This window comes from Oncorhynchus nerka, linkage group LG15 (assembly GCF_034236695.1).
Source record: "Oncorhynchus nerka isolate Pitt River linkage group LG15, Oner_Uvic_2.0, whole genome shotgun sequence".
Classification (NCBI taxonomy): Eukaryota; Metazoa; Chordata; class Actinopteri; order Salmoniformes; family Salmonidae; genus Oncorhynchus; species Oncorhynchus nerka.
This window is the reverse complement of record NC_088410.1, coordinates 719,819-740,807: the sequence shown is the minus strand read 5'-3', so window position 1 is coordinate 740,807 and position 20,989 is coordinate 719,819. Positions and strand designations below refer to the sequence as shown.

Below are 20,989 nucleotides of genomic sequence, written 5' to 3'. Positions count from 1 at the left end.
TCAATCTTTTTGTCTCAGGGGTTGTCGAATTTCAGACCATACATACATTTTGGCACGGTGGTTTCAACATCACTGTAAAAATCTGAAGTTTGGTATCGGTATTTTTTAAATTTCTTTTTGGATATTTTTGAAAGAAGGGCCTTGTTAGCGCAGTAGGTAGCGCGTCAGTCTCATAATCTGAAGGTCGTGAGTTCGATCCTCACACGGGGCAGCAAACCTTTTAAAAAGACAGTGTTGGCTGAAGATGAAGTGAAAATGAATTCACTGTCGTTTTGGACTTTCACACAATACATACTTTTGTCAAGGTGGATACTACATCGTAAGGTCCATATCGATATGTATTACTTTAGAATGAAATCAATCTTTTTTGTCTCAGGGGTTGTCGAATTTCAGACCATACATACATTTTGGCACAGTGGTTTCAACATCACTGTAAAAATCTGAAGTTTGGTATCGGTATTTTTTACATTTCTTTTTGGATATTTTTGCAGGAAGGGCCTCGTTAGTGCAGTAGGTAGCGCGTCAGTCTCATAATCTGAAGGTCGTGAGTTCGATCCTCACACGGGGCAGCAAAGCTTTCAAAAAGACAGTGTTGGCTGAAGATGAAGTGAAATGAATTCACTGTTGTTTTGGACTTTCACACAATACATACTTTTGTCAAGGTGGATACCACATCGTAAGGTCCATATCGATATGTATTACTTTAGAATGAAATCAATCTTTTTTTCTCAGGGGTTGTCGAATTTCAGACCATACATACATTTTGGCACGGTGGTTTCAACATCACTGTAAAAATCTGACGTTCGGTATTGATATTTTTTGTCTTCAATTTGATATTTTTGCAAGAAGTGCCTCTTTAGCGCAGTAGGTAGCGCGTCAGTCTCATAATCTGAATGTCGTGAGTTCGATCCTCACACGGGGCAGCAAAGCTTTTAAAAAGACAGTGTTGGCTGAAGATGAAGTGAAAATGAATTCACTGTCATTTTTGACTTTTTAACATCACAAAACATACTTTTTTTTGTCAAGGTGGATACTACATCGTAAGGTCCATATCGATATGTATTACTTTAGAATGAAATCAATCTTTTTGTCTCAGGGTTGTCGAATTTCAGACCATACATACATTTTGGCACGGTGGTTTCAACATCACTGTAAATATCTGAAGTTTGGTATCAATATTTTTTAAATTTCTTTTTGGATATTTTTGGAAGAAGGGCCTCGTTAGCGCAGTAGGTAGCGCGTCAGTCTCATAATCTGAAGGTCGTGAGTTCGATCCTCACACGGGGCAGCAAAGCTTTCAAAAAGACAGTGTTGGCTGAAGATGAAGTGAAAATGAATTCACTGTCGTTTTGGACTTTCACACAATACATACTTTTGTCAAGGTGGATACTACATCGTAAGGTCCATATCGATATGTATTACTTTAGAATGAAATCAATCTTTTTGTCTCAGGGGTTGTCGAATTTCAGACCATACATACATTTTGGCACGGTGGTTTCAACATCACTGTAAATATCTGAAGTTTGGTATCAATATTTTTTAAATTTCTTTTTGGATATTTTTGGAAGAAGGGCCTCGTTAGCGCAGTAGGTAGCGCGTCAGTCTCATAATCTGAAGGTCGTGAGTTCGGTCCTCACACGGGGCAGCAAAGCTGTTAAAAAGACAGTGTTGGCTGAAGATGAAGTGAAAATGAATTCACTGTCGTTTTGGACTTTCACACAATACATACTTTTGTCAAGGTGGATACTACATCGTAAGGTCCATATCGATATGTATTACTTTAGAATGAAATCAATCTTTTTGTCTCAGGGTTGTCGAATTTCAGACCATACATACATTTTGGCACGGTGGTTTCAACATCACTGTAAATATCTGACGTTCGGTATCGATATTTTTTAAATTTCTTTTTGGATATTTTTGGAAGAAGGGCCTCGTTAGCGCGGTAGGTAGCGCGTCAGTCTCATAATCTGAAGGTCGTGAGTTCGATCCTCACACGGGGCAGCAAACCTTTTAAAAAGACAGTGTTGGCTGAAGATGAAGTGAAAATGAATTCACTGTCGTTTTGGACTTTCACACAATACATACTTTTGTCAAGGTGGATACTACATCGTAAGGTCCATATCGATATGTATTACTTTAGAATGAAATCAATCTTTTTGTCTCAGGGTTGTCAAATTTCAGACCATACATACATTTTGGCACGGTGGTTTCAACATCACTGTAAAAATCTGACGTTCGGTATCAATATTTTTTGTCTTCAATTTGGATATTTTTGCAAGAAGTGCCTCGTTAGTGCAGTAGGTAGCGCGTCAGTCTCATAATCTGAAGGTCGTGAGTTCGATCCTCACACGGGGCAGCAAGGCTTTTAAAAAGACAGTGTTGGCTGAAAATGAATTCACTGTTGTTTTGGACTTTCACACAATACATACTTTTGTCAAGGTGGATACCACATCGTAAGGTCCATATCGATATGTATTACTTTAGAATGAAATCAATCTTTTTTTCTCAGGGGTTGTCGAATTTCAGACCATACATACATTTTGGCACGGTGGTTTCAACATCACTGTAAAAATCTGACGTTCGGTATCGATATTTTTTGTCTAAAATTTGGATATTTTTGCAAGAAGTGCCTCGTTAGCGCAGTAGGTAGCGCGTCAGTCTCATAATCTGAAGGTCGTGAGTTCGATCCTCACATGGGGCAGCAAACCTTTTAAAAAGACAGTGTTGGCTGAAGATGAAGTGAAAATGAATTCACTGTCGTTTTGGACTTTCACACAATACATACTTTTGTCAAGGTGGATACCACATCGTAAGGTCCATATCGATATGTATTACTTTAGAATGAAATCAATCTTTTTTTCTCAGGGGTTGTCGAATTTCAGACCATACATACATTTTGGCACGGTGGTTTCAACATCACTGTAAAAATCTGACGTTCGGTATCAATATTTTTTTACTTCTTTTTGGATATTTTTGCAAGAAGGGCCTCGTTGGCGCAGTAGGTAGCGCGTCAGTCTCATAATCTGAAGGTCGTGAGTTCGATCCTCACACGGGGCAGCAAACCTTTTAAAAAGACAGTGTTGGCTGAAGATGAAGTGAAAATGAATTCACTGTCGTTTTGGACTTTCACACAATACATACTTTTGTCAAGGTGGATACCACATCGTAAGGTCCATATCGATATGTATTACTTTAGAATGAAATCAATCTTTTTGTCTCAGGGGTTGTCGAATTTCAGACCATACATACATTTTGGCACAGTGGTTTCAACATCACTGTAAAAATCTGAAGTTTGGTATCGGTATTTTTTTAAATTTCTTTTTGGATATTTTTGCAAGAAGGGCCTCGTTAGCGCAGTAGGTAGCGCGTCAGTCTCATAATCTGAAGGTCGTGAGTTCGATCCTCACACGGGGCAGCAAAGCTTTCAAAAAGACAGTGTTGGCTGAAGATGAAGTGAAAATGAATTCACTGTCGTTTTGGACTTTCACACAATACATACTTTTGTCAAGGTGGATACCACATCGTAAGGTCCATATCGATATGTATTACTTTAGAATGAAATCAATCTTTTTTCTCAGGGGTTGTCGAATTTCAGACCATACATACATTTTGGCACGGTGGTTTCAACATCACTGTAAATATCTGAAGTTTGGTATCAATATTTTTTAAATTTCTTTTTGGATATTTTTGCAAGAAGGGCCTCGTTAGCGCAGTAGGTAGCGCGTCAGTCTCATAATCTGAAGGTCGTGAGTTCGATCCTCACACGGGGCAGCAAACCTTTTAAAAAGACAGTGTTGGCTGAAGATGAAGTGAAAATGAATTCACTGTCGTTTTGGACTTTCACACAATACATACTTTTGTCAAGGTGGATACCACATCGTAAGGTCCATATCGATATGTATTACTTTAGAATGAAATCAATCTTTTTTCTCAGGGGTTGTCGAATTTCAGACCATACATACATTTTGGCACGGTGGTTTCAACATCACTGTAAAAATCTGACGTTCGGTATCGATATTTTTTTCTTCATTTTGGATATTTTTGCAAGAAGGGCCTCGTTAGCGCAGTAGGTAGCGCGTCAGTCTCATAATCTGAAGGTCGTGAGTTCGATCCTCACACTAGGCAGCAAAGCTTTCAAAAAGACAGTGTTGGCTGAAAATGAATTCACTGTTGTTTTGGACTTTCACACAATACATACTTTTGTCAAGGTGGATACCACATCGTAAGGTCCATATCGATATGTATTACTTTAGAATGAAATCAATCTTTTTTTCTCAGGGGTTGTCGAATTTCAGACCATACATACATTTTGGCACGGTGGTTTCAACATCACTGTAAATATCTGAAGTTTGGTATCAATATTTTTTCAATTTCTTTTTGGATATTTTTGCCAGAAGGGCCTTGTTAGCGCAGTAGGTAGTGCGTCAGTCTCATAATCTGAAGGTCGTGAGTTCGATCCTCACACGGGGCAGCAAAGCTTTTAAAAAGACAGTGTTGGCTGAAGATGAAGTGAAAATGAATTCACTGTCATTTTGGACTTTCACACAATACATACTTTTGTCAAGGTGGATACCACATCGTAAGGTCCATATCGATATGTATTACTTTAGAATGAAATCAATCTTTTTTTCTCAGGGGTTGTCGAATTTCAGACCATACATACATTTTGGCACGGTGGTTTCAACATCACTGTAAAAATCTGAAGTTCGGTATCAATATTTTTTTCTTCTTTTTGGATATTTTTGCAAGAAGGGCCTCGTTAGCGCAGTAGGTAGCGCGTCAGTCTCATAATCTGAAGGTCGTGAGTTCGATCCTCACACGGGGCAGCAAACCTTTTAAAAAGACAGTGTTGGCTGAAGATGAAGTGAAAATGAATTCACTGTCGTTTTGGACTTTCACACAATACATACTTTTGTCAAGGTGGATACCACATCGTAAGGTCCATATCGATATGTATTACTTTAGAATGAAATCAATCTTTTTGTCTCAGGGGTTGTCGAATTTCAGACCATACATACATTTTGGCACGGTGGTTTCAACATCACTGTAAAAATCTGAAGTTTGGTATCGATATTTTTTAAATTTCTTTTTGGATATTTTTGCAAGAAGGGCCTCGTTAGCGCAGTAGGTAGCGCGTCAGTCTCATAATCTGAAGGTCGTGAGTTCGATCCTCACACGGGGCAGCAAAGCTTTCAAAAAGACAGTGTTGGCTGAAGATGAAGTGAAAATGAATTCACTGTCGTTTTGGACTTTCACACAATACATACTTTTGTCAAGGTGGATACCACATCGTAAGGTCCATATCGATATGTATTACTTTAGAATGAAATCAATCTTTTTGTCTCAGGGGTTGTCGAATTTCAGACCATACATACATTTTGGCACGGTGGTTTCAACATCACTGTAAAATCTGAAGTTTGGTATCAATATTTTTTTTTCTTCTTTTTGGATATTTTTGCAAGAAGGGCCTCGTTAGCGCAGTAGGTAGCGCGTCAGTCTCATAATCTGAAGGTCGTGAGTTCGGTCCTCACACGGGGCAGCAAAGCTGTTAAAAAGACAGTGTTGGCTGAAAATGAATACACTGTCGATTTGGACTTTCACACAATACATACTTTTGTCAAGGTGGATACCACATCGTAAGGTCCATATCGATATGTATTACTTTAGAATGAAATCAATCTTTTTGTCTCAGGGGTTGTCGAATTTCAGACCATACATACATTTTGGCACAGTGGTTTCAACATCACTGTAAAAATCTGACGTTTGGTATCGGTATTTTTTTTATTTCTTTTTGGATATTTTTGCAAGAAGGGCCTCGTTAGCGCAGTAGGTAGCGCGTCAGTCTCATAATCTGAAGGTCGTGAGTTCGATCCTCACACGGGGCAGCAAAGCTTTTAAAAAGACAGTGTTGGCTGAAGATGAAGTGAAAATGAATTCACTGTCGTTTTGGACTTTCACACAATACATACTTTTGTCAAGGTGGATACCACATCGTAAGGTCCATATCGATATGTATTACTTTAGAATGAAATCAATCTTTTTGTCTCAGGGGTTGTCGAATTTCAGACCATACATACATTTTGGCACGGTGGTTTCAACATCACTGTAAAAATCTGACGTTCGGTATCGATATTTTTTTCTTCATTTTGGATATTTTTGAAAGAAGGGCCTCGTTAGCGCAGTAGGTAGCGCGTCAGTCTCATAATCTGAAGGTCGTGAGTTCGATCCTCACACGGGGCAGCAAACCTTTTAAAAAGACAGTGTTGGCTGAAGATGAAGTGAAAATGAATTCACTGTCGTTTTGGACTTTCACACAATACATACTTTTGTCAAGGTGGATACTACATCGTAAGGTCCATATCGATATGTATTACTTTAGAATGAAATCAATCTTTTTGTCTCAGGGGTTGTCGAATTTCAGACCATACATACATTTTGGCACGGTGGTTTCAACATCACTGTAAAAATCTGAAGTTTGGTATCGGTATTTTTTAAATTTCTTTTTGGATATTTTTGCAAGAAGGGCCTCGTTAGCGCAGTAGGTAGCGCGTCAGTCTCATAATCTGAAGGTCGTGAGTTCGATCCTCACACGGGGCAGCAAAGCTTTTAAAAAGACAGTGTTGGCTGAAAATGAATTCACTGTCGTTTTGGACTTTCACACAATACATACTTTTGTCAAGGTGGATACTACATCGTAAGGTCCATATCGATATGTATTACTTTAGAATGAAATCAATCTTTTTGTCTCAGGGTTGTCGAATTTCAGACCATACATACATTTTGGCACGGTGGTTTCAACATCACTGTAAAAATCTGACGTTCGGTATCGATATTTTTTTCCTTCATTTTGGATATTTTTGCAAGAAGGGCCTCGTTAGCGCAGTAGGTAGCGCGTCAGTCTCATAATCTGAAGGTCGTGAGTTCGATCCTCACACGGGGCAGCAAAGCTTTTAAAAAGACAGTGTTGGCTGAAGATGAAGTGAAAATGAATTCACTGTCGTTTTGGACTTTCACACAATACATACTTTTGTCAAGGTGGATACTACATCGTAAGGTCCATATCGATATGTATTACTTTAGAATGAAATCAATCTTTTTTCTCAGGGGTTGTCGAATTTCAGACCATACATACATTTTGGCACGGTGGTTTCAACATCACTGTAAATATCTGAAGTTTGGTATCGATATTTTTTTTCTTAATTTTGGATATTTTTGCAAGAAGGGCCTCGTTAGCGCAGTAGGTAGCGCGTCAGTCTCATAATCTGAAGGTCGTGAGTTCGATCCTCACACGGGGCAGCAAAGCTTTTAAAAAGACAGTGTTGGCTGAAGATGAAGTGAAAATGAATTCACTGTCGTTTTGGACTTTCACACAATACATACTTTTGTCAAGGTGGATACTACATCGTAAGGTCCATATCGATATGTATTACTTTAGAATGAAATCAATCTTTTTGTCTCAGGGGTTGTCGAATTTCAGACCATACATACATTTTGGCACGGTGGTTTCAACATCACTGTAAATATCTGAAGTTTGGTATCAATATTTTTTAAATTTCTTTTTGGATATTTTTGCAAGAAGGGCCTCGTTAGCGCAGTAGGTAGTGCGTCAGTCTCATAATCTGAAGGTCGTGAGTTCGATCCTCACACGGGGCAGCAAAGCTTTCAAAAAGACAGTGTTGGCTGAAGATGAAGTGAAAATGAATTCACTGTCGTTTTGGACTTTCACACAATACATACTTTTGTCAAGGTGGATACTACATCGTAAGGTCCATATCGATATGTATTACTTTAGAATGAAATCAATCTTTTTGTCTCAGGGGTTGTCGAATTTCAGACCATACATACATTTTGGCACGGTGGTTTCAACATCACTGTAAAAATCTGACGTTCGGTATCGATATTTTTTTCCTTCATTTTGGATATTTTTGCAAGAAGTGCCTCGTTAGCGCAGTAGGTAGCGCGTCAGTCTCATAATCTGAAGGTCGTGAGTTCGATCCTCACACGGGGCAGCAAAGCTTTTAAAAAGACAGTGTTGGCTGAAGATGAAGTGAAAATGAATTCACTGTCGTTTTGGACTTTCACACAATACATACTTTTGTCAAGGTGGATACCACATCGTAAGGTCCATATCGATATGTATTACTTTAGAATGAAATCAATCTTTTTTCTCAGGGGTTGTCGAATTTCAGACCATACATACATTTTGGCACGGTGGTTTCAACATCACTGTAAAAATCTGACGTTCGGTATCGATATTTTTTTCTTCATTTTGGATATTTTTGCAAGAAGTGCCTCGTTAGCGCAGTAGGTAGCGCGTCAGTCTCATAATCTGAAGGTCGTGAGTTCGATCCTCACACGGGCAGCAAAGCTTTTAAAAAGACAGTGTTGGCTGAAGATGAAGTGAAAATGAATTCACTGTCGTTTTGGACTTTCACACAATACATACTTTTGTCAAGGTGGATACCACATCGTAAGGTCCATATCGATATGTATTACTTTAGAATGAAATCAATCTTTTTTCTCAGGGGTTGTCGAATTTCAGACCATACATACATTTTGGCACGGTGGTTTCAACATCACTGTAAAAATCTGACGTTCGGTATCGATATTTTTTGTCTTCAATTTGGATATTTTTGCAAGAAGGGCCTCGTTAGCGCAGTAGGTAGCGCGTCAGTCTCATAATCTGAAGGTCGTGAGTTCGATCCTCACACGGGGCAGCAAAGCTTTTAAAAAGACAGTGTTGGCTGAAGATGAAGTGAAAATGAATTCACTGTTGTTTTGGACTTTCACACAATACATACTTTTGTCAAGGTGGATACCACATCGTAAGGTCCATATCGATATGTATTACTTTAGAATGAAATCAATCTTTTTGTCTCAGGGGTTGTCGAATTTCAGACCATACATACATTTTGGCACAGTGGTTTCAACATCACTGTAAAAATCTGACGTTTGGTATCGGTATTTTTTAAATTTCTTTTTGGATATTTTTGCAAGAAGGGCCTCGTTAGCGCAGTAGGTAGCGCGTCAGTCTCATAATCTGAAGGTCGTGAGTTCGATCCTCACACGGGGCAGCAAAGCTTTTAAAAAGACAGTGTTGGCTGAAGATGAAGTGAAAATGAATTCACTGTCGTTTTGGACTTTCACACAATACATACTTTTGTCAAGGTGGATACCACATCGTAAGGTCCATATCGATATGTATTACTTTAGAATGAAATCAATCTTTTTTCTCAGGGGTTGTCGAATTTCAGACCATACATACATTTTGGCACGGTGGTTTCAACATCACTGTAAAAATCTGAAGTTTGGTATCGATATTTTTAAATTTCTTTTTGGATATTTTTGCAAGAAGGGCCTCGTTAGCGCAGTAGGTAGCACGTCAGTCTCATAATCTGAAGGTCGTGAGTTCGATCCTCACACGGGGCAGCAAAGCTTTCAAAAAGACAGTGTTGGCTGAAGATGAAGTGAAAATGAATTCACTGTCGTTTTGGACTTTCACACAATACATACTTTTGTCAAGGTGGATACCACATCGTAAGGTCCATATCGATATGTATTACTTTAGAATGAAATCAATCTTTTTGTCTCAGGGGTTGTCGAATTTCAGACCATACATACATTTTGGCACGGTGGTTTCAACATCACTGTAAAAATCTGACGTTCGGTATCGATATTTTTTGTCTTCAATTTGGATATTTTTGCAAGAAGTGCCTCGTTAGCGCAGTAGGTAGCGCGTCAGTCTCATAATCTGAAGGTCGTGAGTTCGATCCTCACACGGGGCAGCAAACCTTTTAAAAAGACAGTGTTGGCTGAAGGTGAAAATGAATACACTGTCGTTTTGGACTTTCACACAATACATACTTTTGTCAAGGTGGATACCATATCGTAAGGTCCATATCGATATGTATTACTTTCGAATGAAATCAATCTTTTTTTCTCAGGGGTTGTTGAATTTCAGACCATACATACATTTTGGCACGGTGGTTTCAACATCACTGTAAAAATCTGACGTTCGGTATCAATATTTTTTTTTCTTCTTTTTGGTTATTGTTGCAAGAAGGGCCTCGTTGGCGCAGTAGGTACTGCGTCAGTCTCATAATCTGAAGGTCGTGAGTTTGATCCTCACACGGGGCAGCAAAGCTTTCAAAAAGACAGTGTTGGCTGAAGATAAAGTGAAAATGAGTTCACTGTCGTTTTGGACTTTCACACAATACATACTTTTGTCAAGGTGGATACCACATCGTAAGGTCCATATCGATATGTATTACTTTAGAATGAAATCAATCTTTTTTTCTCAGGGGTTGTCGAATTTCAGACCAGACATCCATTTTGGCACGGTGGTTTCAACATCACTGTAAAAATCTGACGTTCGGTATCGATATTTTTTTATTCATTTTGTATAATTTTGGCAGAAGTGCCTCATTAGCGCAGTAGGTAGCGCGTCAGTCTCATAATCTGATGGTCCTGAGTTCGATCCTCAAACGGGGCAGCAAAGCTTTTAAAAAGACAGTGTTGGCTGAAGATGAAGTGAAAACTAATTCACGGTCGTTTTGGACTTTCACACAATACATACTTTTGTCAAGGTAGATACCACATCGTAAGGTCCATATCGATATGTATTACTTTAGAATGAAATCAATCTTTTTGTCTCAGGGGTTGTCGAATTTCAGACCATACATACATTTTGGCACGGTGGTTTCAACATCACTGTAAATATCTGAAGTTTGGTATCAATATTTTTTAAATGTATTTTTGGATATTTTTGCAAGAAGGGCCTCGTTAGCGCAGTAGGTAGCGTGTCAGTCTCATAATCTGAAGGTCGTGAGTTCAATCCTCACACGGGGCAGTAATCCTTTTAAAAAGACAGTGTTGGCTGAAGATGAAGTGAAAATGAATTCTCTGTCGTTTTTGACTTTCACACAATACATACTTTTGTCAAGGTGGATACCACATCGTAAGGGAAGACCCCCCTGATTTGGACAAAAATGAATGGGAAGTCATTGGCATCGGACAAACCATATACACATTGTCCAATACTACCCAATTCGGCGTTGATTCATGCAAAGTGTATTGCAAATGCCATATGGCTATTGCCAGTTGTAACACTTTAAAAATCCAACAGGTGGCGAATCCGCTCCACCGTGGTTTTTCATATTGGAAATGTAACCCAAGTCAACGTCCAAAAGCAAAATTTTGAAAAAATGATTTTTTTGTCAAAAACTAAAAATCACCCCTTAAAAAAGTGCTTTCTGGACCGTTTTTCGAAATTCTTTCAAATTTTGTGTCAATTACACACGTATAAGAACTGTATCAACATACTGTAGTTGTATTTTAATATCATAATTTTTTAAATTTTTTTACTTGAATATGATTTGTCCATTTACAATATGATTTCATAGGAAGTCAAAAGTCAAAGTCAAAAGTCACTTTTTTGGGGGCCAAATATCATATGAAATTTGACATGCTCAAAAATGCTAAATTGACTGGCCTGATGAACACAGGATGGCCGAGCAGTGATAGTTGTACCTTTCCATCACTCGTTGTGTTGATTTCATAATGTCCATTTGGTGATGTTTTTTCACTGTTGAATCATATTGCAAATGCACGTGCATTGTTGTGCAACTGGTAACCCAAAAATACAAATAAGGTGATTTCATTATGTCCATTTGTTTATGTTTTCTTACTTTTGCAAAGTCACTGTGCATTTGCAATATGGTTCAATGGGCAGGTACCATCACGAATTTGTCATGCTATAAAAATCCTGCAGGAATGTGAAATTGACTTGCCCGATGAACTCGGGATGGCTGGGCAGTGATTCTGGTTCATCTCAATGGCTCGTTAGGGTTGATTTCAGAATGTCACTTTTGGTGATGGTACTTCCCTGTTTAAACATATTGCAAATGGACAAGAGTCACCAGCAAGTCACCGTCCATCAGTAAATTAGATATCATTCTGACACCAAACTGATACAAACTGACACCAAACCCACTTTTTCCAACTCGTTTAGTAGCCAACTGACATACTCTCTGACATACTTCAGAACTGGCCCAAAATTCACAACACCTTCGGTTCAAAAAAACATAAAACACATAGTTACGTTCTAGCTGCGGGTCCATTTCTTATGTTACGTGTAGGCCTAGCTGAGGCGACCCCGAATCCCAAGTTTCGGCTCGATCGGTCATTTGGTGTCCGAGCAAAACCCTAATTGGTGCTGAAAATCAACTTTTTTCTATGACTTGCTACGGGGTCCTTGAATGAGCTATCGGACAGAAACGTTGGAGTCTGTCTATATGGGCCGAGACGGTCGCAATGCACCTAGTCTTGTGTCTCTGAGACATTTCTAAATGTCGCCATTTTCGTAATGGTCAAAATGAATTGAAGTCATTGCAAATGTACGAAGCTGTTTCTCGGTCCGAGAACCGTCTAGAGCCACGCAACTCACCACGCACTATCGACCTGAGGTCTAGAACAGGATTACAAAGTTTCGGAACTCTAGGTCTGGCGGTTCTTTAAAAGTTCCAACAAGGTTAACTAATGCAGGCAGTGTATGTCTCTACGCACCCCAATGGGTCCCTACTTCCAAGCTGTGTGTGTGTGTGATTTAGTTTTCCTTTGAAATTTTATGGGAAAAATTACTGATTTACAGTTCATGGGGGTTGCCTAATCACATATATGAAGTTTTGGAAAGATCTGACTTTTTTAACCCCTCGAAACAGCCCAAGAGACACCAATTATGGCACTTCCGGTTGGTACAGGAAGCTATAAGTCAACACATATCCCCACTGGGGTATGCTTTTACAGAATCCTGAGTTTTAAGTCCTTACGTTAAGAATTGACTGATTTACACAGGGTTGAATGCACTATGTCTATCAAACTGCAGGCAGGGTATGGAAAAACACTTTTAGGGTGATTTGAACCACTTCCGGTTGGTCCAGGAAGCTTAAAATCAACACAGGTAGACCTCATACTGGCCTGATGGACTGTTACCAAAGACAGGTTCATACGGCATTCATAACCCATATAGACCATATAACCCTAGAATTTAGGGGTGCAGGCAATGTATTCCTATGGGGAGACAAGTCAATGCAAACTCTTTGAAGTAAACACCTTCTTTTAACTATTAAGGGTTAATGCCACACGGTCAACATTAGGCTTGCACGGATCGGAAGGACCTTAGGAACATACCTGAGGTCGAATTGTGCTTCTCACCCTAAAGGTTCTCTCACTGTCACCCAAAAGCAAATGACGTGGTGGGGCAGGCTTAATTTTGGGCCTACTTTTCTAATGGTCGCTGTGCTTAGACCGAGCGAGCTACGGTCAAGCGGGGCATCTCGTTGAACTCGGCACGCCCTAGAGAATATGGAAATGCCATTGTAGGCTTTGTGTGTCTTTAAGCACCGCACTTTGTCACTCCATCCTTGCTGTGTGTGTTTCTGTGTGTGTGTGTGTGAGAGAGAGCTTTTCTTTGACATCTGTTGGGAGAAATGACTGACTTACAGTTTATGGGGGTTGCCTAATCACACATATGAAGTTTTGAAAAGATCTGACCTTTTTAACCCTTGGAAACTGCCACTGTGATACCATTTAAGGCACTTCCGGTTGGCACAGGAAGCTATAAATAAATATCATATCCTGATTGGGTTATGCCTTTACAGAATCCTGAGTTTTAAGTCTTTACGTTAAGAACTGAGTTATTTACGGAGGGTTTAGTGAGTGTGTGTTATTTCAGAAAATCATAGAAAATCACAGAAATCTCGCAGAGCTCCGCAGCACACTTTAAAAAGATTCGTAAGAACACCCTGCAACTGGATCTGTAACCGTTGAAAAAAAAAAACACCTATCCGTGAACATCACCAATCTGTCATTGTACGATTTCTCTTAAATGAGGATAGATAAATGGCTGGTTCTTTTTTTATTGACACCGGAGGCTCCTTGACTTTGACGTGAAGTGGAAAAATAATTTCTCTATTTTCATTTTGGAACCTTTAATCCCAGATAAATGGCCATAACTCAAAAACCGTTGAGGCCTAGACGCCATCTTGTTCGGGGCCAACTGCCCATTATGCCAAACCTACGCTCACCGAGTTTCGGCTTCGAAATATTTTCCGTTTTCGAGATAAGGCCCCGTCGTGAATCGTGATGTTTTGTCCAATAGCAATATGATTGCTTATGCCCTCTTGTGGGATATTCCATGACAGCGGCAAAATGACCAAAATCGTATTATTTTTGTAAAACGGAAACCGAATGTCCGACAAGGTTCATTTGATGACTTCCTGGTAGGTCCGGCCCTGCCGCTCGGCCCGACGCCGTCCGCGAATTTTACAAACGATTTCGGACGTCTAGTAAGGGACCGTACATTTGCAATATGGACTTTCTCACTAACCATACAGCTACTACCGAAATCTTCCCTTAAGGTATGTATGTATTGTGTGAAAGTCCAAAACGAGAGTGAATTCATTTTCACTTCATCTTCAGCCAACACTGTCTTTTTAAAAGCCTTGCTGCCCCGTGTGAGGATCGAACTCACGACCTTCAGATTATGAGACTGACGCGCTACCTACTGCGCTAACGAGACACTTCTTGCAAAAATATCCAAATTGAAGACAAAAAATATCGATACCAAACGTCAGATTTTTACAGTGATGTTGAAAACACCGTGCCAACATGTATGTATGGTCTGAAATTCGACAACCCCTGAGAAAAAAAGATTGATTTCATTCTAAAGTAATACATATCGATATGGACCTTACGATGTGGTATCCACCTTGACAAAAGTATGTATTGTATGAAAGTCCAAAACAATAGTGAATTCATTTTCACTTCATCTTCAGCCAACACTGTCTTTTTATAAGGTCTGCTGCCCCGTGTGAGGATCAAACTCACGACCTTCAGATTATGAGACTGATGCGCTACCTACTGCGCTAACAAGGCCCTTTTTGCCAAAATATCCAAAAAGAAGAAAAAAAAATATTGATACCGAACTTCAGATTTTTACAGTGATGTTGAAACCACCGTGCCAAAATGTATGTATGGTCTGAAATTCGACAACCCCTGAGAAAAAAAGATTGATTTCATTCTAAAGTAATACATATCGATATGGACCTTACGATGTGGTATCCACCTTGACAAAAGTATGTATTGTGTGAAAGTCCAAAACAACAGTGAATTCATTTTCAGCCAACACTGTCTTTTTGAAAGCTTTGCTGCCCTGTGTGAGGATCGAACTCACGACCTTCAGATTATGAGACTGACGCGCTACCTACTGCGCTAACGAGGCCCTTCTTACAAAAATATCCAAAAAGAAATTGAAAAAATATTGATACCAAACTTCAGATATTTACAGTGATGTTGAAACCACCGTGCCAAAATGTATGTATGGTCTGAAATTCGACAACCCCTGAGACAAAAAGATTGATTTCATTCTAAAGTAATACATATCGATATGGACCTTACGATGTAGTATCCACCTTGACAAAAGTATGTATTGTGTGAAAGTCCAAAACGACATTGAATTCATTTTCAGCCAACACTGTCTTTTTGAAAGCTTTGCTGCCCCGTGTGAGGATCTAACTCACGACCTTCAGATTATGAGACTGACGCGCTACCTACTGCGCTAACAAGGCCCTTCCTGCAAAAATATCCAGAATGAAGAAAAAAAATATCGATACCGAACGTCAGATTTTTACAGTGATGTTGAAACCACCGTGCCAAAATGTATGTATGGTCTGAAATTCGACAACCCCTGAGAAAAAAAGATTGATTTCATTCTAAAGTAATACATATCGATATGGACCTTACGATGTGGTATCCACCTTGACAAAAGTATGTATTGTGTGAAAGTCCAAAACGACAGTGAATTCATTTTCACTTCATCTTCAGCCAACACTGTCTTTTTAAAAGCTTTGCTGCCCCGTGTGAGGATCGAACTCACGACCTTCAGATTATGAGACTGACGCGCTACCTACTGCGCTAACGAGGCACTTCTTGCAAAAATATCCAAAAAGAAATTTAAAAAATATCGATACCAAACTTCAGATTTTTACAGTGATGTTGAAACCACCGTGCCAAAATGTATGTATGGTCTGAAATTCGACAACCCCTGAGACAAAAAGATTGATTTCATTCTAAAGTAATACATATCGATATGGACCTTACGATGTGGTATCCACCTTGACAAAAGTATGTATTGTGTGAAAGTCCAAAACGACAGTGAATTCATTTTCACTTCATCTTCAGCCAACACTGTCTTTTTAAAAGCTTTGCTGCCCCGTGTGAGGATCGAACTCACGACCTTCAGATTATGAGACTGACGCGCTACCTACTGCGCTAACGAGGCCCTTCTTGCAAAAATATCCAAAAAGAAAAAAAAAATATCGATACCGAACGTCAGATTTTTACAGTGATGTTGAAACCACCGTGCCAAAATGTATGTATGGTCTGAAATTCGACAACCCCTGAGAAAAAAGATTGATTTCATTCTAAAGTAATACATATCGATATGGACCTTACGATGTGGTATCCACCTTGAAAAAAGTATGTATTGTGTGAAAGTCCAAAACGACAGTGAATTCATTTTCACTTCATCTTCAGCCAACACTGTCTTTTTAAAAGCTTTGCTGCCCCGTGTGAGGATCGAACTCACGACCTTCAGATTATGAGACTGACGCGCTACCTACTGCGCTAACGAGGCCTTCTTGCAAAAATATCCAAAAAGAAAAAAATATCGATACCGAACGTCAGATTTTTACAGTGATGTTGAAACCACCGTGCCAAAATGTATGTATGGTCTGAAATTCGACAACCCCTGAGACAAAAAGATTGATTTCATTCTAAAGTAATACATATCGATATGGACCTTACGATGTGGTATCCACCTTGACAAAAGTATGTATTGTGTGAAAGTCCAAAACGACAGTGAATTCATTTTCACTTCATCTTCAGCCAACACTGTCTTTTTGAAAGCTTTGCTGCCCCGTGTGAGGATCGAACTCACGACCTTCAGATTATGAGACTGACGCGCTACCTACTGCGCTAACGAGGCCCTTCTTGCAAAAATATCCAAAAAGAAATTTAAAAATATTGATACCAAACTTCAGATATTTACAGTGATGTTGAAACCACCGTGCCAAAATGTATGTATGGTCTGAAATTCGACAACCCCTGAGACAAAAAGATTGATTTCATTCTAAAGTAATACATATCGATATGGACCTTACGATGTGGTATCCACCTTGACAAAAGTATGTATTGTGTGAAAGTCCAAAACGACAGTGAATTCATTTTCACTTCATCTTCAGCCAACACTGTCTTTTTAAAAGGTTTGCTGCCCCGTGTGAGGATCGAACTCACGACCTTCAGATTATGAGACTGACGCGCTACCTACTGCGCTAACGAGGCCCTTCTTGCAAAAATATCCAAAAAGAAATAAAAAAAATATCGATACCAAACTTCAGATATTTACAGTGATGTTGAAACCACCGTGCCAAAATGTATGTATGGTCTGAAATTCGACAACCCCTGAGACAAAAAGATTGATTTCATTCTAAAGTAATACATATCGATATGGACCTTACGATGTGGTATCCACCTTGACAAAAGTATGTATTGTGTGAAAGTCCAAAACGACAGTGAATTCATTTTCACTTCATCTTCAGCCAACACTGTCTTTTTAAAAGGTTTGCTGCCCCGTGTGAGGATCGAACTCACGACCTTCAGATTATGAGACTGACGCGCTACCTACTGCGCTAACGAGGCCCTTCTTGCAAAAATATCCAAATTGAAGAAAAAAAAATATCGATACCGAACGTCAGATTTTTACAGTGATGTTGAAACCACCGTGCCAAAATGTATGTATGGTCTGAAATTCGACAACCCCTGAGAAAAAAAGATTGATTTCATTCTAAAGTAATACATATCGATATGGACCTTACGATGTGGTATCCACCTTGACAAAAGTATGTATTGTGTGAAAGTCCAAAACGACAGTGAATTCATTTTCACTTCATCTTCAGCCAACACTGTCTTTTAAAAGCTTTGCTGCCCCGTGTGAGGATCGAACTCACGACCTTCAGATTATGAGACTGACGCGCTACCTACTGCGCTAACGAGGCCCTTCTTGCAAAAATATCCAAAATGAAGAAAAAAATATCGATACCAAACTTCAGATTTTTACAGTGATGTTGAAACCACCGTGCCAAAATGTATGTATGGTCTGAAATTCGACAACCCCTGAGAAAAAAGATTGATTTCATTCTAAAGTAATACATATCGATATGGACCTTACGATGTGGTATCCACCTTGACAAAAGTATGTATTGTGTGAAAGTCCAAAACGACAGTGAATTCATTTTTACTGCATCTTCAGCCAACACTGTCTTTTTGAAAGCTTTGCTGCCCCGTGTGAGGATCGAACTCACGACCTTCAGATTATGAGACTGACGCGCTACCTACTGCGCTAACGAGGCCCTTCTTGCAAAAATATCCAAAATGAAGAAAAAAATATCGATACCAAACGTCAGATTTTTACAGTGATGTTGAAACCACCGTGCCAAAATGTATGTATGGTCTGAAATTCGACAACCCCTGAGACAAAAAGATTGATTTCATTCTAAAGTAATACATATCGATATGGACCTTACGATGTGGTATCCACCTTGACAAAAGTATGTATTGTGTGAAAGTCCAAAACGACAGTGAATTCATTTTCACTTCATCTTCAGCCAACACTGTCTTTTTAAAAGCTTTGCTGCCCCGTGTGAGGATCGAACTCACGACCTTCAGATTATGAGACTGACGCGCTACCTACTGCGCTAACGAGGCCCTTCTTGCAAAAATATCCAAAATGAAGAAAAAAATATCGATACCGAAACTTCAGATTTTTACAGTGATGTTGAAACCACCGTGCCAAAATGTATGTATGGTCTGAAATTCGACAACCCCTGAGAAAAAAGATTGATTTCATTCTAAAGTAATACATATCGATATGGACCTTACGATGTGGTATCCACCTTGACAAAAGTATGTGTATTGTGTGAAAGTCCAAAACGACAGTGAATTCATTTTCACTTCATCTTCAGCCAACACTGTCTTTTTAAAAGCTTTGCTGCCCCGTGTGAGGATCGAACTCACGACCTTCAGATTATGAGACTGACGCGCTACCTACTGCGCTAACGAGGCCCTTCTTGCAAAAATATCCAAAAAGAAAAAAAAATATCGATACCAAACGTCAGATTTTTACAGTGATGTTGAAACCACCGTGCCAAAATGTATGTATGGTCTGAAATTCGACAACCCCTGAGACAAAAAGATTGATTTCATTCTAAAGTAATACATATCGATATGGACCTTACGATGTGGTATCCACCTTGACAAAAGTATGTATTGTGTGAAAGTCCAAAACGACAGTGAATTCATTTTCACTTCATCTTCAGCCAACACTGTCTTTTTAAAAGCTTTGCTGCCCCGTGTGAGGATCGAACTCACGACCTTCAGATTATGAGACTGACGCGCTACCTACTGCGCTAACGAGGCCCTTCTTGCAAAAATATCCAAAAAGAAATTTAAAAAATATCGATACCAAACGTCAGATTTTTACAGTGATGTTGAAACCACCGTGCCAAAATGTATGTATGGTCTGAAATTCGACAACCCCTGAGACAAAAAGATTGATTTCATTCTAAAGTAATACATATCGATATGGACCTTACGATGTGGTATCCACCTTGACAAAAGTATGTATTGTGTGAAAGTCCAAAACGACAGTGAATTCATTTTCACTTCATCTTCAGCCAACACTGTCTTTTTAAAAGCTTTGCTGCCCCGTGTGAGGATCGAACTCACGACCTTCAGATTATGAGACTGACGCGCTACCTACTGCGCTAACGAGGCCCTTCTTGCAAAAATTTCCAAAAAGAAGAAAAGAAAATATTGATACCTAACTTCAGATTTTTACAGTGATGTTGAAACCACCGTGCCAAAATGTATGTATGGTCTGAAATTCGACAACCCTGAGACAAAAAGATTGATTTCATTCGAAAGTAATACATATCGATATGGACCTTACGATGTGGTATCCACCTTGACAAAAGTATGTATTGTGTGAAAGTCCAAAACGACAGTGAATTCATTTTCACTTCATCTTCAGCCAACACTGTCTTTTTGAAAGCTTTGCTGCCCCGTGTGAGGATCGAACTCACGACCTTCAGATTATGAGACTGACGCGCTACCTACTGCGCTAACGAGGCCCTTCTTGCAAAAATATCCAAAATGAAGAAAAAAAAATATCGATACCAACCTCAGATTTTTACAGTGATGTTGAAACCACCGTGCCAAAATGTATGTATGGTCTGAAATTCGACAACCCCTGAGACAAAAAGATTGATTTCATTCTAAAGTAATACATATCGATATGGACCTTACGATGTGGTATCCACCTTGACAAAAGTATGTATTGTGTGAAAGTCCAAAACGACAGTGAATTCATTTTCACTTCATCTTCAGCCAACACTGTCTTTTTAAAGCTTTGCTGCCCCGTGTGAGGATCGAACTCACGACCTTCAGATTATGAGACTGACGCGCTACCTACTGCGCTAACGAGGCCCTTCTTGCAAAAATATCCAAAAAGAAATTTAAAAAATACCGATACCAAACTTCAGATTTTTACAGTGATGTTGAAACCACTGTGCCAAAATGTATGTATGGTCTGAAATTCGACAACCCCTGAGACAAAAAAGATTGATTTCATTCTAAAGTAATACATATCGATATGGACCTTACGATGTGGTATCCACCTTGACAAAAGTATGTATTGTGTGAAAGTCCAAAACGACAGTGAATTCATTTTCACTTCATCTTCAGCCAACACTGTCTTTTTAAAGCTTTGCTGCCCCGTGTGAGGATCGAACTCACGACCTTCAGATTATGAGACTGACGCGCTACCTACTGCGCTAACGAGGCCCTTCTTTCAAAAATATCCAAAATGAAGAAA

At 39.3% G+C, this 20,989-nt stretch overlaps 30 non-coding genes across 30 annotated transcripts; 15 read left to right on the top strand and 15 right to left on the bottom strand.

The window, feature by feature from the left end:
- The first annotated feature begins 1,215 nt into the window (after nt 1–1,215).
- Nucleotides 1,216–1,288, top strand: trnam-cau (transfer RNA methionine (anticodon CAU)). The gene has a single exon. It is a non-coding gene; the product is annotated as a tRNA-Met (tRNA).
- A 1,696-nt stretch (nt 1,289–2,984) lies between these two features.
- trnam-cau (transfer RNA methionine (anticodon CAU)) lies at nt 2,985–3,057 on the top strand. The gene has a single exon. It is a non-coding gene; the product is annotated as a tRNA-Met (tRNA).
- Nucleotides 3,058–3,342: 285 nt separating this feature from the next.
- Nucleotides 3,343–3,415, top strand: trnam-cau (transfer RNA methionine (anticodon CAU)). The gene has a single exon. It is a non-coding gene; the product is annotated as a tRNA-Met (tRNA).
- A 283-nt stretch (nt 3,416–3,698) lies between these two features.
- Nucleotides 3,699–3,771, top strand: trnam-cau (transfer RNA methionine (anticodon CAU)). The gene has a single exon. It is a non-coding gene; the product is annotated as a tRNA-Met (tRNA).
- Nucleotides 3,772–4,753: 982 nt separating this feature from the next.
- On the top strand, nt 4,754–4,826 carry trnam-cau (transfer RNA methionine (anticodon CAU)). Its single transcript has one exon. It is a non-coding gene; the product is annotated as a tRNA-Met (tRNA).
- Nucleotides 4,827–5,110: 284 nt separating this feature from the next.
- On the top strand, nt 5,111–5,183 carry trnam-cau (transfer RNA methionine (anticodon CAU)). Its single transcript has one exon. It is a non-coding gene; the product is annotated as a tRNA-Met (tRNA).
- Nucleotides 5,184–5,812: 629 nt separating this feature from the next.
- trnam-cau (transfer RNA methionine (anticodon CAU)) lies at nt 5,813–5,885 on the top strand. Its single transcript has one exon. It is a non-coding gene; the product is annotated as a tRNA-Met (tRNA).
- A 282-nt stretch (nt 5,886–6,167) lies between these two features.
- trnam-cau (transfer RNA methionine (anticodon CAU)) lies at nt 6,168–6,240 on the top strand. The gene has a single exon. It is a non-coding gene; the product is annotated as a tRNA-Met (tRNA).
- A 284-nt stretch (nt 6,241–6,524) lies between these two features.
- On the top strand, nt 6,525–6,597 carry trnam-cau (transfer RNA methionine (anticodon CAU)). Its single transcript has one exon. It is a non-coding gene; the product is annotated as a tRNA-Met (tRNA).
- Nucleotides 6,598–6,868: 271 nt separating this feature from the next.
- On the top strand, nt 6,869–6,941 carry trnam-cau (transfer RNA methionine (anticodon CAU)). The gene has a single exon. It is a non-coding gene; the product is annotated as a tRNA-Met (tRNA).
- Nucleotides 6,942–7,223: 282 nt separating this feature from the next.
- On the top strand, nt 7,224–7,296 carry trnam-cau (transfer RNA methionine (anticodon CAU)). Its single transcript has one exon. It is a non-coding gene; the product is annotated as a tRNA-Met (tRNA).
- A 640-nt stretch (nt 7,297–7,936) lies between these two features.
- Nucleotides 7,937–8,009, top strand: trnam-cau (transfer RNA methionine (anticodon CAU)). The gene has a single exon. It is a non-coding gene; the product is annotated as a tRNA-Met (tRNA).
- Nucleotides 8,010–8,644: 635 nt separating this feature from the next.
- trnam-cau (transfer RNA methionine (anticodon CAU)) lies at nt 8,645–8,717 on the top strand. The gene has a single exon. It is a non-coding gene; the product is annotated as a tRNA-Met (tRNA).
- Nucleotides 8,718–9,001: 284 nt separating this feature from the next.
- On the top strand, nt 9,002–9,074 carry trnam-cau (transfer RNA methionine (anticodon CAU)). Its single transcript has one exon. It is a non-coding gene; the product is annotated as a tRNA-Met (tRNA).
- A 638-nt stretch (nt 9,075–9,712) lies between these two features.
- On the top strand, nt 9,713–9,785 carry trnam-cau (transfer RNA methionine (anticodon CAU)). Its single transcript has one exon. It is a non-coding gene; the product is annotated as a tRNA-Met (tRNA).
- A 6,124-nt stretch (nt 9,786–15,909) lies between these two features.
- Nucleotides 15,910–15,982, bottom strand: trnam-cau (transfer RNA methionine (anticodon CAU)). Its single transcript has one exon. It is a non-coding gene; the product is annotated as a tRNA-Met (tRNA).
- Nucleotides 15,983–16,266: 284 nt separating this feature from the next.
- trnam-cau (transfer RNA methionine (anticodon CAU)) lies at nt 16,267–16,339 on the bottom strand. The gene has a single exon. It is a non-coding gene; the product is annotated as a tRNA-Met (tRNA).
- Nucleotides 16,340–16,620: 281 nt separating this feature from the next.
- Nucleotides 16,621–16,693, bottom strand: trnam-cau (transfer RNA methionine (anticodon CAU)). Its single transcript has one exon. It is a non-coding gene; the product is annotated as a tRNA-Met (tRNA).
- Nucleotides 16,694–16,971: 278 nt separating this feature from the next.
- On the bottom strand, nt 16,972–17,044 carry trnam-cau (transfer RNA methionine (anticodon CAU)). The gene has a single exon. It is a non-coding gene; the product is annotated as a tRNA-Met (tRNA).
- Nucleotides 17,045–17,327: 283 nt separating this feature from the next.
- Nucleotides 17,328–17,400, bottom strand: trnam-cau (transfer RNA methionine (anticodon CAU)). The gene has a single exon. It is a non-coding gene; the product is annotated as a tRNA-Met (tRNA).
- A 284-nt stretch (nt 17,401–17,684) lies between these two features.
- Nucleotides 17,685–17,757, bottom strand: trnam-cau (transfer RNA methionine (anticodon CAU)). Its single transcript has one exon. It is a non-coding gene; the product is annotated as a tRNA-Met (tRNA).
- A 283-nt stretch (nt 17,758–18,040) lies between these two features.
- On the bottom strand, nt 18,041–18,113 carry trnam-cau (transfer RNA methionine (anticodon CAU)). The gene has a single exon. It is a non-coding gene; the product is annotated as a tRNA-Met (tRNA).
- Nucleotides 18,114–18,394: 281 nt separating this feature from the next.
- On the bottom strand, nt 18,395–18,467 carry trnam-cau (transfer RNA methionine (anticodon CAU)). Its single transcript has one exon. It is a non-coding gene; the product is annotated as a tRNA-Met (tRNA).
- A 282-nt stretch (nt 18,468–18,749) lies between these two features.
- On the bottom strand, nt 18,750–18,822 carry trnam-cau (transfer RNA methionine (anticodon CAU)). The gene has a single exon. It is a non-coding gene; the product is annotated as a tRNA-Met (tRNA).
- Nucleotides 18,823–19,106: 284 nt separating this feature from the next.
- Nucleotides 19,107–19,179, bottom strand: trnam-cau (transfer RNA methionine (anticodon CAU)). The gene has a single exon. It is a non-coding gene; the product is annotated as a tRNA-Met (tRNA).
- A 281-nt stretch (nt 19,180–19,460) lies between these two features.
- On the bottom strand, nt 19,461–19,533 carry trnam-cau (transfer RNA methionine (anticodon CAU)). The gene has a single exon. It is a non-coding gene; the product is annotated as a tRNA-Met (tRNA).
- Nucleotides 19,534–19,817: 284 nt separating this feature from the next.
- On the bottom strand, nt 19,818–19,890 carry trnam-cau (transfer RNA methionine (anticodon CAU)). Its single transcript has one exon. It is a non-coding gene; the product is annotated as a tRNA-Met (tRNA).
- A 283-nt stretch (nt 19,891–20,173) lies between these two features.
- Nucleotides 20,174–20,246, bottom strand: trnam-cau (transfer RNA methionine (anticodon CAU)). The gene has a single exon. It is a non-coding gene; the product is annotated as a tRNA-Met (tRNA).
- A 282-nt stretch (nt 20,247–20,528) lies between these two features.
- Nucleotides 20,529–20,601, bottom strand: trnam-cau (transfer RNA methionine (anticodon CAU)). Its single transcript has one exon. It is a non-coding gene; the product is annotated as a tRNA-Met (tRNA).
- A 284-nt stretch (nt 20,602–20,885) lies between these two features.
- trnam-cau (transfer RNA methionine (anticodon CAU)) lies at nt 20,886–20,958 on the bottom strand. Its single transcript has one exon. It is a non-coding gene; the product is annotated as a tRNA-Met (tRNA).
- Nucleotides 20,959–20,989: the final 31 nt, after the last annotated feature.